Source organism: Pseudophryne corroboree, chromosome 7 (assembly GCF_028390025.1).
Source record: "Pseudophryne corroboree isolate aPseCor3 chromosome 7, aPseCor3.hap2, whole genome shotgun sequence".
Taxonomy (NCBI): Eukaryota; Metazoa; Chordata; class Amphibia; order Anura; family Myobatrachidae; genus Pseudophryne; species Pseudophryne corroboree.
This window is the reverse complement of record NC_086450.1, coordinates 55465023-55480105: the sequence shown is the minus strand read 5'-3', so window position 1 is coordinate 55480105 and position 15083 is coordinate 55465023. Positions and strand designations below refer to the sequence as shown.

At 42.9% G+C, this 15083-nt stretch overlaps 1 protein-coding gene across 1 annotated transcript in view; it reads right to left on the bottom strand.

Moving 5' to 3' along the window:
- Positions 1-15083, bottom strand: part of LOC134944539 (uncharacterized) — a 162767-nt gene that overhangs the window by 110768 nt on the left and 36916 nt on the right. The gene's annotated exons all lie outside the window — the stretch shown is intronic.

Here is a 15083-nt window from a genome sequence, read left to right as displayed (position 1 = left end):
ATCAAGGCCTCTCTGTATATTTGGGGTCCCTAGCGCTATATCTAGGTGCAGGGTGTGGCACCCCAAAACACCAGAATGAGCCAGAAAGCACAGCGTGACATACCAGTGTAAAAAACTATAGTGTTAATAAATTAGTATTTAGGAAGCCGAAGCTATAGAGGGGGTGATACAAACATGTAATGTAATTAAAATAGAGAAATAGTGTTAGAAAATTAATAAGTGAAAAGTGTTAATAGAATGTAAAGGTATGCCACACTAAAGCCATCCAGCTCAGCCAGTCCAGAGGCACCACACCTCACACCTCCATTACCCCAATCTGGGTCTAATATTAACCAGCAAGGAGTCACATGATAATGGCTCCTTACTAAAATATGTCTAAGCTAAGAGCTACTTACCTTGGAGCAACCCCATAATGCTCCATGTGGCATGTCAGGGCCTGCACCTCCTCCTAATGCAGAAACCTCTCTGCCTCTCACAACATACATATAGATTGGTAAATGCTCAATTAGCTTAGTGATATCATTCAGGTGCTCGAAAGGAAGGGGTATTTCTGAGCAAGAAAAAAAGCAATTGTTTCCCCAGCACACTGAATGGATAACAGTAACCAGATATAAATCCCACATGATAATAGAATTCAGAGATCTTCGTTACACATATTTGCGCAAATGTGTGGTTAAGCCCCAAAGCCGCATCAAGGCCTCTCTGTATATTTGGGGTCCCTAGCGCTATATCTAGGTGCAGGGTGTGGCACCCCAAAACACCAGAATGAGCCAGAAAGCACAGCGTGACATACCAGTGTAAAAAACTATAGTGTTAATAAATTAGTATTTAGGAAGCCGAAGCTATAGAGGGGGTGATACAAACATGTAATGTAATTAAAATAGAGAAATAGTGTTAGAAAATTAATAAGTGAAAAGTGTTAATAGAATGTAAAGGTATGCCACACTAAAGCCATCCAGCTCAGCCAGTCCAGAGGCACCACACCTCACACCTCCATTACCCCAATCTGGGTCTAATATTAACCAGCAAGGAGTCACATGATAATGGCTCCTTACTAAAATATGTCTAAGCTAAGAGCTACTTACCTTGGAGCAACCCCATAATGCTCCATGTGGCATGTCAGGGCCTGCACCTCCTCCTAATGCAGAAACCTCTCTGCCTCTCACAACATACATATAGATTGGTAAATGCTCAATTAGCTTAGTGATATCATTCAGGTGCTCGAAAGGAAGGGGTATTTCTGAGCAAGAAAAAAAGCAATTGTTTCCCCAGCACACTGAATGGATAACAGTAACCAGATATAAATCCCACATGATAATAGAATTCAGAGATCTTCGTTACACATATTTGCGCAAATGTGTGGTTAAGCCCCAAAGCCGCATCAAGGCCTCTCTGTATATTTGGGGTCCCTAGCGCTATATCTAGGTGCAGGGTGTGGCACCCCAAAACACCAGAATGAGCCAGAAAGCACAGCGTGACATACCAGTGTAAAAAACTATAGTGTTAATAAATTAGTATTTAGGAAGCCGAAGCTATAGAGGGGGTGATACAAACATGTAATGTAATTAAAATAGAGAAATAGTGTTAGAAAATTAATAAGTGAAAAGTGTTAATAGAATGTAAAGGTATGCCACACTAAAGCCATCCAGCTCAGCCAGTCCAGAGGCACCACACCTCACACCTCCATTACCCCAATCTGGGTCTAATATTAACCAGCAAGGAGTCACATGATAATGGCTCCTTACTAAAATATGTCTAAGCTAAGAGCTACTTACCTTGGAGCAACCCCATAATGCTCCATGTGGCATGTCAGGGCCTGCACCTCCTCCTAATGCAGAAACCTCTCTGCCTCTCACAACATACATATAGATTGGTAAATGCTCAATTAGCTTAGTGATATCATTCAGGTGCTCGAAAGGAAGGGGTATTTCTGAGCAAGAAAAAAAGCAATTGTTTCCCCAGCACACTGAATGGATAACAGTAACCAGATATAAATCCCACATGATAATAGAATTCAGAGATCTTCGTTACACATATTTGCGCAAATGTGTGGTTAAGCCCCAAAGCCGCATCAAGGCCTCTCTGTATATTTGGGGTCCCTAGCGCTATATCTAGGTGCAGGGTGTGGCACCCCAAAACACCAGAATGAGCCAGAAAGCACAGCGTGACATACCAGTGTAAAAAACTATAGTGTTAATAAATTAGTATTTAGGAAGCCGAAGCTATAGAGGGGGTGATACAAACATGTAATGTAATTAAAATAGAGAAATAGTGTTAGAAAATTAATAAGTGAAAAGTGTTAATAGAATGTAAAGGTATGCCACACTAAAGCCATCCAGCTCAGCCAGTCCAGAGGCACCACACCTCACACCTCCATTACCCCAATCTGGGTCTAATATTAACCAGCAAGGAGTCACATGATAATGGCTCCTTACTAAAATATGTCTAAGCTAAGAGCTACTTACCTTGGAGCAACCCCATAATGCTCCATGTGGCATGTCAGGGCCTGCACCTCCTCCTAATGCAGAAACCTCTCTGCCTCTCACAACATACATATAGATTGGTAAATGCTCAATTAGCTTAGTGATATCATTCAGGTGCTCGAAAGGAAGGGGTATTTCTGAGCAAGAAAAAAAGCAATTGTTTCCCCAGCACACTGAATGGATAACAGTAACCAGATATAAATCCCACATGATAATAGAATTCAGAGATCTTCGTTACACATATTTGCGCAAATGTGTGGTTAAGCCCCAAAGCCGCATCAAGGCCTCTCTGTATATTTGGGGTCCCTAGCGCTATATCTAGGTGCAGGGTGTGGCACCCCAAAACACCAGAATGAGCCAGAAAGCACAGCGTGACATACCAGTGTAAAAAACTATAGTGTTAATAAATTAGTATTTAGGAAGCCGAAGCTATAGAGGGGGTGATACAAACATGTAATGTAATTAAAATAGAGAAATAGTGTTAGAAAATTAATAAGTGAAAAGTGTTAATAGAATGTAAAGGTATGCCACACTAAAGCCATCCAGCTCAGCCAGTCCAGAGGCACCACACCTCACACCTCCATTACCCCAATCTGGGTCTAATATTAACCAGCAAGGAGTCACATGATAATGGCTCCTTACTAAAATATGTCTAAGCTAAGAGCTACTTACCTTGGAGCAACCCCATAATGCTCCATGTGGCATGTCAGGGCCTGCACCTCCTCCTAATGCAGAAACCTCTCTGCCTCTCACAACATACATATAGATTGGTAAATGCTCAATTAGCTTAGTGATATCATTCAGGTGCTCGAAAGGAAGGGGTATTTCTGAGCAAGAAAAAAAGCAATTGTTTCCCCAGCACACTGAATGGATAACAGTAACCAGATATAAATCCCACATGATAATAGAATTCAGAGATCTTCGTTACACATATTTGCGCAAATGTGTGGTTAAGCCCCAAAGCCGCATCAAGGCCTCTCTGTATATTTGGGGTCCCTAGCGCTATATCTAGGTGCAGGGTGTGGCACCCCAAAACACCAGAATGAGCCAGAAAGCACAGCGTGACATACCAGTGTAAAAAACTATAGTGTTAATAAATTAGTATTTAGGAAGCCGAAGCTATAGAGGGGGTGATACAAACATGTAATGTAATTAAAATAGAGAAATAGTGTTAGAAAATTAATAAGTGAAAAGTGTTAATAGAATGTAAAGGTATGCCACACTAAAGCCATCCAGCTCAGCCAGTCCAGAGGCACCACACCTCACACCTCCATTACCCCAATCTGGGTCTAATATTAACCAGCAAGGAGTCACATGATAATGGCTCCTTACTAAAATATGTCTAAGCTAAGAGCTACTTACCTTGGAGCAACCCCATAATGCTCCATGTGGCATGTCAGGGCCTGCACCTCCTCCTAATGCAGAAACCTCTCTGCCTCTCACAACATACATATAGATTGGTAAATGCTCAATTAGCTTAGTGATATCATTCAGGTGCTCGAAAGGAAGGGGTATTTCTGAGCAAGAAAAAAAGCAATTGTTTCCCCAGCACACTGAATGGATAACAGTAACCAGATATAAATCCCACATGATAATAGAATTCAGAGATCTTCGTTACACATATTTGCGCAAATGTGTGGTTAAGCCCCAAAGCCGCATCAAGGCCTCTCTGTATATTTGGGGTCCCTAGCGCTATATCTAGGTGCAGGGTGTGGCACCCCAAAACACCAGAATGAGCCAGAAAGCACAGCGTGACATACCAGTGTAAAAAACTATAGTGTTAATAAATTAGTATTTAGGAAGCCGAAGCTATAGAGGGGGTGATACAAACATGTAATGTAATTAAAATAGAGAAATAGTGTTAGAAAATTAATAAGTGAAAAGTGTTAATAGAATGTAAAGGTATGCCACACTAAAGCCATCCAGCTCAGCCAGTCCAGAGGCACCACACCTCACACCTCCATTACCCCAATCTGGGTCTAATATTAACCAGCAAGGAGTCACATGATAATGGCTCCTTACTAAAATATGTCTAAGCTAAGAGCTACTTACCTTGGAGCAACCCCATAATGCTCCATGTGGCATGTCAGGGCCTGCACCTCCTCCTAATGCAGAAACCTCTCTGCCTCTCACAACATACATATAGATTGGTAAATGCTCAATTAGCTTAGTGATATCATTCAGGTGCTCGAAAGGAAGGGGTATTTCTGAGCAAGAAAAAAAGCAATTGTTTCCCCAGCACACTGAATGGATAACAGTAACCAGATATAAATCCCACATGATAATAGAATTCAGAGATCTTCGTTACACATATTTGCGCAAATGTGTGGTTAAGCCCCAAAGCCGCATCAAGGCCTCTCTGTATATTTGGGGTCCCTAGCGCTATATCTAGGTGCAGGGTGTGGCACCCCAAAACACCAGAATGAGCCAGAAAGCACAGCATGACATACCAGTGTAAAAAACTATAGTGTTAATAAATTAGTATTTAGGAAGCCGAAGCTATAGAGGGGGTGATACAAACATGTAATGTAATTAAAATAGAGAAATAGTGTTAGAAAATTAATAAGTGAAAAGTGTTAATAGAATGTAAAGGTATGCCACACTAAAGCCATCCAGCTCAGCCAGTCCAGAGGCACCACACCTCACACCTCCATTACCCCAATCTGGGTCTAATATTAACCAGCAAGGAGTCACATGATAATGGCTCCTTACTAAAATATGTCTAAGCTAAGAGCTACTTACCTTGGAGCAACCCCATAATGCTCCATGTGGCATGTCAGGGCCTGCACCTCCTCCTAATGCAGAAACCTCTCTGCCTCTCACAACATACATATAGATTGGTAAATGCTCAATTAGCTTAGTGATATCATTCAGGTGCTCGAAAGGAAGGGGTATTTCTGAGCAAGAAAAAAAGCAATTGTTTCCCCAGCACACTGAATGGATAACAGTAACCAGATATAAATCCCACATGATAATAGAATTCAGAGATCTTCGTTACACATATTTGCGCAAATGTGTGGTTAAGCCCCAAAGCCGCATCAAGGCCTCTCTGTATATTTGGGGTCCCTAGCGCTATATCTAGGTGCAGGGTGTGGCACCCCAAAACACCAGAATGAGCCAGAAAGCACAGCGTGACATACCAGTGTAAAAAACTATAGTGTTAATAAATTAGTATTTAGGAAGCCGAAGCTATAGAGGGGGTGATACAAACATGTAATGTAATTAAAATAGAGAAATAGTGTTAGAAAATTAATAAGTGAAAAGTGTTAATAGAATGTAAAGGTATGCCACACTAAAGCCATCCAGCTCAGCCAGTCCAGAGGCACCACACCTCACACCTCCATTACCCCAATCTGGGTCTAATATTAACCAGCAAGGAGTCACATGATAATGGCTCCTTACTAAAATATGTCTAAGCTAAGAGCTACTTACCTTGGAGCAACCCCATAATGCTCCATGTGGCATGTCAGGGCCTGCACCTCCTCCTAATGCAGAAACCTCTCTGCCTCTCACAACATACATATAGATTGGTAAATGCTCAATTAGCTTAGTGATATCATTCAGGTGCTCGAAAGGAAGGGGTATTTCTGAGCAAGAAAAAAAGCAATTGTTTCCCCAGCACACTGAATGGATAACAGTAACCAGATATAAATCCCACATGATAATAGAATTCAGAGATCTTCGTTACACATATTTGCGCAAATGTGTGGTTAAGCCCCAAAGCCGCATCAAGGCCTCTCTGTATATTTGGGGTCCCTAGCGCTATATCTAGGTGCAGGGTGTGGCACCCCAAAACACCAGAATGAGCCAGAAAGCACAGCGTGACATACCAGTGTAAAAAACTATAGTGTTAATAAATTAGTATTTAGGAAGCCGAAGCTATAGAGGGGGTGATACAAACATGTAATGTAATTAAAATAGAGAAATAGTGTTAGAAAATTAATAAGTGAAAAGTGTTAATAGAATGTAAAGGTATGCCACACTAAAGCCATCCAGCTCAGCCAGTCCAGAGGCACCACACCTCACACCTCCATTACCCCAATCTGGGTCTAATATTAACCAGCAAGGAGTCACATGATAATGGCTCCTTACTAAAATATGTCTAAGCTAAGAGCTACTTACCTTGGAGCAACCCCATAATGCTCCATGTGGCATGTCAGGGCCTGCACCTCCTCCTAATGCAGAAACCTCTCTGCCTCTCACAACATACATATAGATTGGTAAATGCTCAATTAGCTTAGTGATATCATTCAGGTGCTCGAAAGGAAGGGGTATTTCTGAGCAAGAAAAAAAGCAATTGTTTCCCCAGCACACTGAATGGATAACAGTAACCAGATATAAATCCCACATGATAATAGAATTCAGAGATCTTCGTTACACATATTTGCGCAAATGTGTGGTTAAGCCCCAAAGCCGCATCAAGGCCTCTCTGTATATTTGGGGTCCCTAGCGCTATATCTAGGTGCAGGGTGTGGCACCCCAAAACACCAGAATGAGCCAGAAAGCACAGCGTGACATACCAGTGTAAAAAACTATAGTGTTAATAAATTAGTATTTAGGAAGCCGAAGCTATAGAGGGGGTGATACAAACATGTAATGTAATTAAAATAGAGAAATAGTGTTAGAAAATTAATAAGTGAAAAGTGTTAATAGAATGTAAAGGTATGCCACACTAAAGCCATCCAGCTCAGCCAGTCCAGAGGCACCACACCTCACACCTCCATTACCCCAATCTGGGTCTAATATTAACCAGCAAGGAGTCACATGATAATGGCTCCTTACTAAAATATGTCTAAGCTAAGAGCTACTTACCTTGGAGCAACCCCATAATGCTCCATGTGGCATGTCAGGGCCTGCACCTCCTCCTAATGCAGAAACCTCTCTGCCTCTCACAACATACATATAGATTGGTAAATGCTCAATTAGCTTAGTGATATCATTCAGGTGCTCGAAAGGAAGGGGTATTTCTGAGCAAGAAAAAAAGCAATTGTTTCCCCAGCACACTGAATGGATAACAGTAACCAGATATAAATCCCACATGATAATAGAATTCAGAGATCTTCGTTACACATATTTGCGCAAATGTGTGGTTAAGCCCCAAAGCCGCATCAAGGCCTCTCTGTATATTTGGGGTCCCTAGCGCTATATCTAGGTGCAGGGTGTGGCACCCCAAAACACCAGAATGAGCCAGAAAGCACAGCGTGACATACCAGTGTAAAAAACTATAGTGTTAATAAATTAGTATTTAGGAAGCCGAAGCTATAGAGGGGGTGATACAAACATGTAATGTAATTAAAATAGAGAAATAGTGTTAGAAAATTAATAAGTGAAAAGTGTTAATAGAATGTAAAGGTATGCCACACTAAAGCCATCCAGCTCAGCCAGTCCAGAGGCACCACACCTCACACCTCCATTACCCCAATCTGGGTCTAATATTAACCAGCAAGGAGTCACATGATAATGGCTCCTTACTAAAATATGTCTAAGCTAAGAGCTACTTACCTTGGAGCAACCCCATAATGCTCCATGTGGCATGTCAGGGCCTGCACCTCCTCCTAATGCAGAAACCTCTCTGCCTCTCACAACATACATATAGATTGGTAAATGCTCAATTAGCTTAGTGATATCATTCAGGTGCTCGAAAGGAAGGGGTATTTCTGAGCAAGAAAAAAAGCAATTGTTTCCCCAGCACACTGAATGGATAACAGTAACCAGATATAAATCCCACATGATAATAGAATTCAGAGATCTTCGTTACACATATTTGCGCAAATGTGTGGTTAAGCCCCAAAGCCGCATCAATGCCTCTCTGTATATTTGGGGTCCCTAGCGCTATATCTAGGTGCAGGGTGTGGCACCCCAAAACACCAGAATGAGCCAGAAAGCACAGCGTGACATACCAGTGTAAAAAACTATAGTGTTAATAAATTAGTATTTAGGAAGCCGAAGCTATAGAGGGGGTGATACAAACATGTAATGTAATTAAAATAGAGAAATAGTGTTAGAAAATTAATAAGTGAAAAGTGTTAATAGAATGTAAAGGTATGCCACACTAAAGCCATCCAGCTCAGCCAGTCCAGAGGCACCACACCTCACACCTCCATTACCCCAATCTGGGTCTAATATTAACCAGCAAGGAGTCACATGATAATGGCTCCTTACTAAAATATGTCTAAGCTAAGAGCTACTTACCTTGGAGCAGCTCTGTGTCACTGCAAGTATCCATTCCACATCTGTGCAGCATTTTTGTGAGCAGTATATATAGTATTACAGTGCAGCATTTTGGTGACCCAACAGTATATTGTTGTGTACAGTAGGCCACTGCTGTATCTTGCAGCTCTGTGTCACTGCAAGTATCCATTCCATATCTGTGCTGCATTTTTGTGAGCAGTATATATAGTATTACAGTGCAGCATTTTGGTGACCAACAGTATACACATATAGTACAGTACAGTAGGCCATTGCTATTGATATGTTACAGGCATATAGTTCCACACATTAAAAAATGGATAACAAAAATGTGGAGGGTAAAATAGGGAAAGATCAAGATCCACTTCCACCTCGTGCTGAAGCTGCTGCCACTAGTCATGGCTGAGACGATGAAATGCCATCAACGTCGTCTGCCAAGGCTGATGCCCTATGTCATAGTAGAGAGCATGTAAAATCGAAAAAACTAAAGTTCAGAAAAAATGACCCAAAAATCTAAATTAAAATCGTCTGAGGAGAAGCGTAAACTTGCCAATATGCCATTTACGACACGGAGTGGCAAGGAACGGCTGAGGCCCTGGCCTATGTTCATGGCTAGTGGTTCAGCTTCACATGAGGATGGAAGCACTCATCCTCTCGCTAGAAAAATGAAAAGACTTAAGCTGGCAAAAGTACGTTCTTCTAAATCACAAATCCCCAAGGAGAGTCCAATTGTGTCGGTTGCGATACCTGACCTTCCCAACACTGGACGGGAAGAGGTGGCGCCTTCCACCATTTGCATGCCCCCTGCAGGTGCTGGAAGGAGCACCCAGAGTCCAGTTCCTGATAGTCAAATTGAAGATGTCACTGTTGAAGTACACCAGAATGAGGATATGGGTGTTGCTGGCGCTGAGGAGGAAATTGAATAGGAGGATTCTGATGGTGAGGTGGTTTAAGTCAGGCACCCGGGGAGACACTTGTTGTCCGTGGGATGAATATGGCCATTGACATAGAAGGAAAAAGACAAACGGCTGCGCTGGATGTCAGGAATATAAATATACTGTGCAGAGAGCCAACGTAAAGAGTAGCAATATTTATTAAAAATGAAACATTATATACCGGTAAATGATTAAGAACAGTCACTAATAGTGAACTAGGGGTAACTTGTAGTAGCTCAGGATCAGTATAATAAACGTAACCTTGAAGGAAATGTTCCGTATTCCACTTGATAGGATAAGTAATTAATGGAGAACAGAGTGCACTGGTATTATCCCAATGGGATGTGAATTCCTCAGTTGGAATGAATCTCAATACCTCTCCGGTGGGCTGGTCAAAGCCGAGTGTCCTCGGCGTGTGTGTCCTGCAATGCCCACATACGCTGTGCAGCGGAGGGAAGAAGACCGTCTTTTTCACAACCTGGCTGTAGCGGCGTGTATGTTAAAGCCGCTGATGACGGAAGCTGTGAACAGTGCAGTAGGGATCGATGTGCACCTTGTAGTTACACCTGAGCTGGGTGTGAGTGGGGGCGGGTCCTGACGCGTTTCGTCACGCTCCACTTTGAAAAAGTCACGTGGAGCGTGACGAAACGCCACCAATATTGTGCGTGCATTACATGTGGGCAAATTCCAGCACATCCTATGCTTTGCACATACATTGAATTTGGTGGTGTAGAATTTTTTTAAAAACGTCAGGGGCGGCATTCAGCTACCGCGTGCCAAAGACTGGAGCACCAGCAAACACTCCTGAACCTGCCCCGCTATCATCTGAAGCAAGAGGTGGTAACGAGGTGGAATTCAACTCTCTATATGCTTCAGAAGATGGAGGAGCAGCAAAAGGCAATTCAAGACTAAACATCAGCCTACGACATAGGCAAAGGAGGGGGGAATGCACCTGACTCAAGCGCAGTGAAGAATGATTTCAACGTTGTGCAAGGTTCTGCAACCCTTTGAACTTGCCACACGTGAAGTCAGCTCAGACACTGCCAGCCTGTGTCAGGTCATTCCCCTCATCAGGCTTTTGCAAAAGCAGCTGGAGAGATTGAAGGATGAGCTAAAATGGAGCGATTCCGCTAGACATGTGGGACTTGTGGATGGAGCCCTTACCAGTCATTTCAGCCACAGTCGTGTGGCAGACCCTGTGGCTGAAATAATGGGTTTGTTAAAGTGTGCATGTCCTGTTTATACAACATAAGGGTGGGTGGGAGGGCCCAAGGATAATTCCATCTTGCACCTCTTTTTTTAATTTATCTCTGCATCATGTGATGTTTGGGGCTAATTTTTTTAAGTGCCATCCTGTCTGAAACTGCAGTGCCACTCCTAGATGGGCCAGGTGTTTGTGCCGCCCACTTGGGTCGCTTAGCTTAGTCATCCAGCGACTTGCAAATTTTAGGACTAAAAATAATATTGTGAGGTGTGAGGTGTTCAGAATAGACTGGAAATTAGTGGAAATTATGGTTATTGAGGTTAATAATACTATGGGATCAAAATAAGCTGTTTTTGAGGGTTTTAAAAAAAAAACACCCGAATCCAAAACACACCCGAATCTGACAAAAAAATTTCAGGGAGGTTTTGCCAAAATGTGTCCGAATCCAAAACACGCCCGCGGAACCGAATCCAAAACCAAAGCACAAAACCCGAAAAATTTCCAGTGCACATCTCTAATATATATATATATATATATATATATATATATATCTAATATATATATATACACACACACACACACACACACACACACACACACACACACACACACACACACACACACACACACACACACACTAGCTGTTCTATCCGTTCCTCACACAGCAGTTTCTGATTTTCACAGTTGTAAATAGAAATGTGTGTTAAAATTCTGGCAAATCTATACAGATGTAAATTTGAGACGTCTTAATGTAAGTACATATTAATCCATGGTTTTTGGCGTTACCCGAGGAGCACCCGAAGCAGATATGGTAAAAAGTAACAGGGCCATTTTTGTAGTTTATTAAATTCTACACACTGGAGGTGCAATCCAAATTTGTAACATATCGGGAAGTAAGTGATTTAGTGATCAGTCAGTCAGTCAGTCAGTCAGTCAGTCAGTGAGTGAGGGTTTTCGTTATATATATATATATATATATATATATAAGTCCAAGAGGTCCGGCATTCACGGCTTAATGTAGTAACTGTGCCTGTTGCCTTACATGCTCGCACTCAGACTACCAAATATAGAGGAGACATCAGCGGCACTCAGGAAAATAACACACAACGACAGCCTCTTTTTCAAGCCAACATTTCAATGCAACAGCATTTTCATCATTGCAATAATGAACATTAAAATACTCACCGGTTAAATGTGCTCCCCTCACCGCCAAAGCTACGCTGCCAGCTCCACTTCCGGTAGGCAAACGCTCGCAGATGATGTCACCCTGTGCACCCATCACCAAGGTAACAAGTGGTACACTAATACAATACAAATGGTAAAAATGTACAGTAATATATGTCAGGACTACTTCTCATAACAGCATGTATACTGCGCTGACACACTACAAAAATATCAAAATATATAGATCGAAATACTATAAGGAAAGACCAATATGGGATCATAAAAAGCTACTCAGACCAGCTTGTTTATTCAGCCCACGGGGGCTAAGTGTATCCAATAAGAAGATCCACTTTGCCTCCCGCAGCAGCAACATCTTAGACCTATTACCACCCCTAGTAAGTGGAAAAATGTGGTCAATAATTTTGTGCCTAATCTCCATTCCCAGAGATAGTACATTCAAATCTAAAGGCCCATACATACTTGATGATAAAATGAGCGACGTCACTCATTGTATCAGCAAATGTGTACGCTGCCAGCGACGGCCGATGCGCTGCCCCGTGGGTCGCCAACGATTGTCCCTGTTGGTAGGGCATGCATGCAGGATCTGAACTGTCGTCCACGACCTGCAAGCAGGGCTGGCGGAGGCGTGATGTCACTGAGCGATATGAGCGGTCATATTGCTCAGTGTGTACAGTCGGCCGCCGATCGGCTGGCCCGGGAGGGGGAACATTAGACGACGTCGCTCATAGAGCGACATCGTCTAATGTGTACGGACCTTAAGCGAAATAAGTGTACTGCTATCAAAATTCTCTGCCCTAACTGCTATAATGTAGCGAGCAATAAGGCCAGGAAAGCAGTCCGTTCTAACTGGCTCATTTTAGCCACTGAAAAATGGGGCCAAATGTAATAGAGTGAGAGTTTCCGAAAGTGAGAGATTTGGTAAGGTTTTGCAGTTTTTTTTAAAGTGGCAATCATTTACACAGCAAGATCAACCTGGTTATGCAGTGTAAATGATTGCCACTTTAAAGTAAACTGAAAAACCTTACCAAATCTCTCACTTTCTGAAACTCTCACTCTATTACATTTGGCCCATGATCTGCTTGGCATGCAGCAGAACCAGATTATGTGCTGCTATTCAAGAGGCAGGAACATATGTGATTATGTTGTGCATAATGACATTACTACTTTTGGAAAAAACATGAGAACGACTTTCCTTGGAGCACCAAAAAATGGATGTTTCAAATGCATGGGCTGTGTCACATGTAGCTATATGCTCACTGGTGACACAATCAAAGATCCCTGCACTGGTAAATGGTTTGCCCCTGTGGTAAATACTAGGGATGTGCACTTGAAATTTTTCGGGTTTTGTGTTTTGGTTTTGGGTTCGGTTCCGCGGCCGTGTTTTGGGTTCGACCGCGTTTTGGCAAAACCTCACCGAATTTTTTTTGTCGGATTCGGGTGTGTTTTGGATTCGGGTGTTTTTTTCAAAAAACACTAAAAAACAGCTTAAATCATAAAATTTGGGGGTCATTTTGATCCCAAAGTATTATTAACCTCAAAAACCATAATTTCCACTCATTTTCAGTCTATTCTGAATACCTCACACCTCACAATATTATTTTTAGTCCTAAAATTTGCACCGAGGTCGCTGGATGACTAAGCTAAGCGACCCTAGTGGCCGACACAAACACCTGGCCCATCTAGGAGTGGCACTGCAGTGTCACGCAGGATGGCCCTTCCAAAAAACACTCCCCAAACAGCACATGACGCAAAGAAGAAAAAAAGAGGCGCAATGAGGTAGCTGTGTGAGTAAGATAAGCGACCCTAGTGGCCGACACAAACACCTGGCCCATCTAGGAGTGGCACTGCAGTGTCACGCAGGATGGCCCTTCCAAAAAACACTCCCCAAACAGCACATGACGCAAATAAAAATGAAAGAAAAAAGAGGTGCAAGATGGAATTGTCCTTGGGCCCTCCCACCCACCCTTATGTTGTATAAACAGGACATGCACACTTTAACCAACCCATCATTTCAGTGACAGGGTCTGCCACACGACTGTGACTGAAATGACGGGTTGGTTTGGACCCCCACCGAAAAAGAAGCAATTAATCTCTCCTTGCACAAACTGGCTCTACAGAGGCAAGATGTCCACCTCATCATCATCCTCCGATATATCACCGTGTACATCCCGCTCCTCACAGATTATCAATTCGTCCCCACTGGAATCCACCATCTCAGCTCCCTGTGTACTTTGTGGAGGCAATTGCTGCTGGTCAATGTCTCCACGGAGGAATTGATTATAATTCATTTTAATGAACATCATCTTCTCCACATTTTCTGGAAGTAACCTCGTACGCAGATTGCTGACAAGGTGAGCGGCGGCACTAAACACTCTTTCGGAGTACACACTTGTGGGAGGGCAACTTAGGTAGAATAAAGCCAGTTTGTGCAAGGGCCTCCAAATTGCCTCTTTTTCCTGCCAGTATAAGTACGGACTGTCTGACGTGCCTACTTGGATGCGGTCACTCATATAATCCTCCACCATTCTTTCAATGGTGAGAGAATCATATGCAGTGACAGTAGACGACATGTCCGTAATCGTTGTCAGGTCCTTCAGTCCGGACCAGATGTCAGCATCAGCAGTCGCTCCAGACTGCCCTGCATCACCGCCAGCGGGTGGGCTCGGAATTCTGAGCCTTTTCCTCGGGTTGAATTCAACCTCGTTACCACTTCTTGCTTCAGATGATGGCAGGGCAGGTTCTGGAGTTTTTGGTGGTGCTCCAGTCTTCTGTACGTGGTGCCTGTACGCCGAAAGTGTCCCGCAATTCTTCTGGCCACCGACAGCATCTCTTGCACGCCCCTGTCGTTTTTAAAAAAATTCTGCTCCACCAAATTCAAGGTATGTGCAAAACATGGGACGTGCTGGAATTTGCCCATATTTAATGCACACACAATATTGCTGGCGTTGTCCGATGCCACAAATCCACAGGAGAGCCCAATTGGGGTAAGCCATTCCGCGATGATCTTCCTCAGTTGCCGTAAGAGGTTTTCAGCTGTGTGCGTATTCTGGAAACCGGTGATACAAAGCGTAGCCTGCCTAGGAAAGA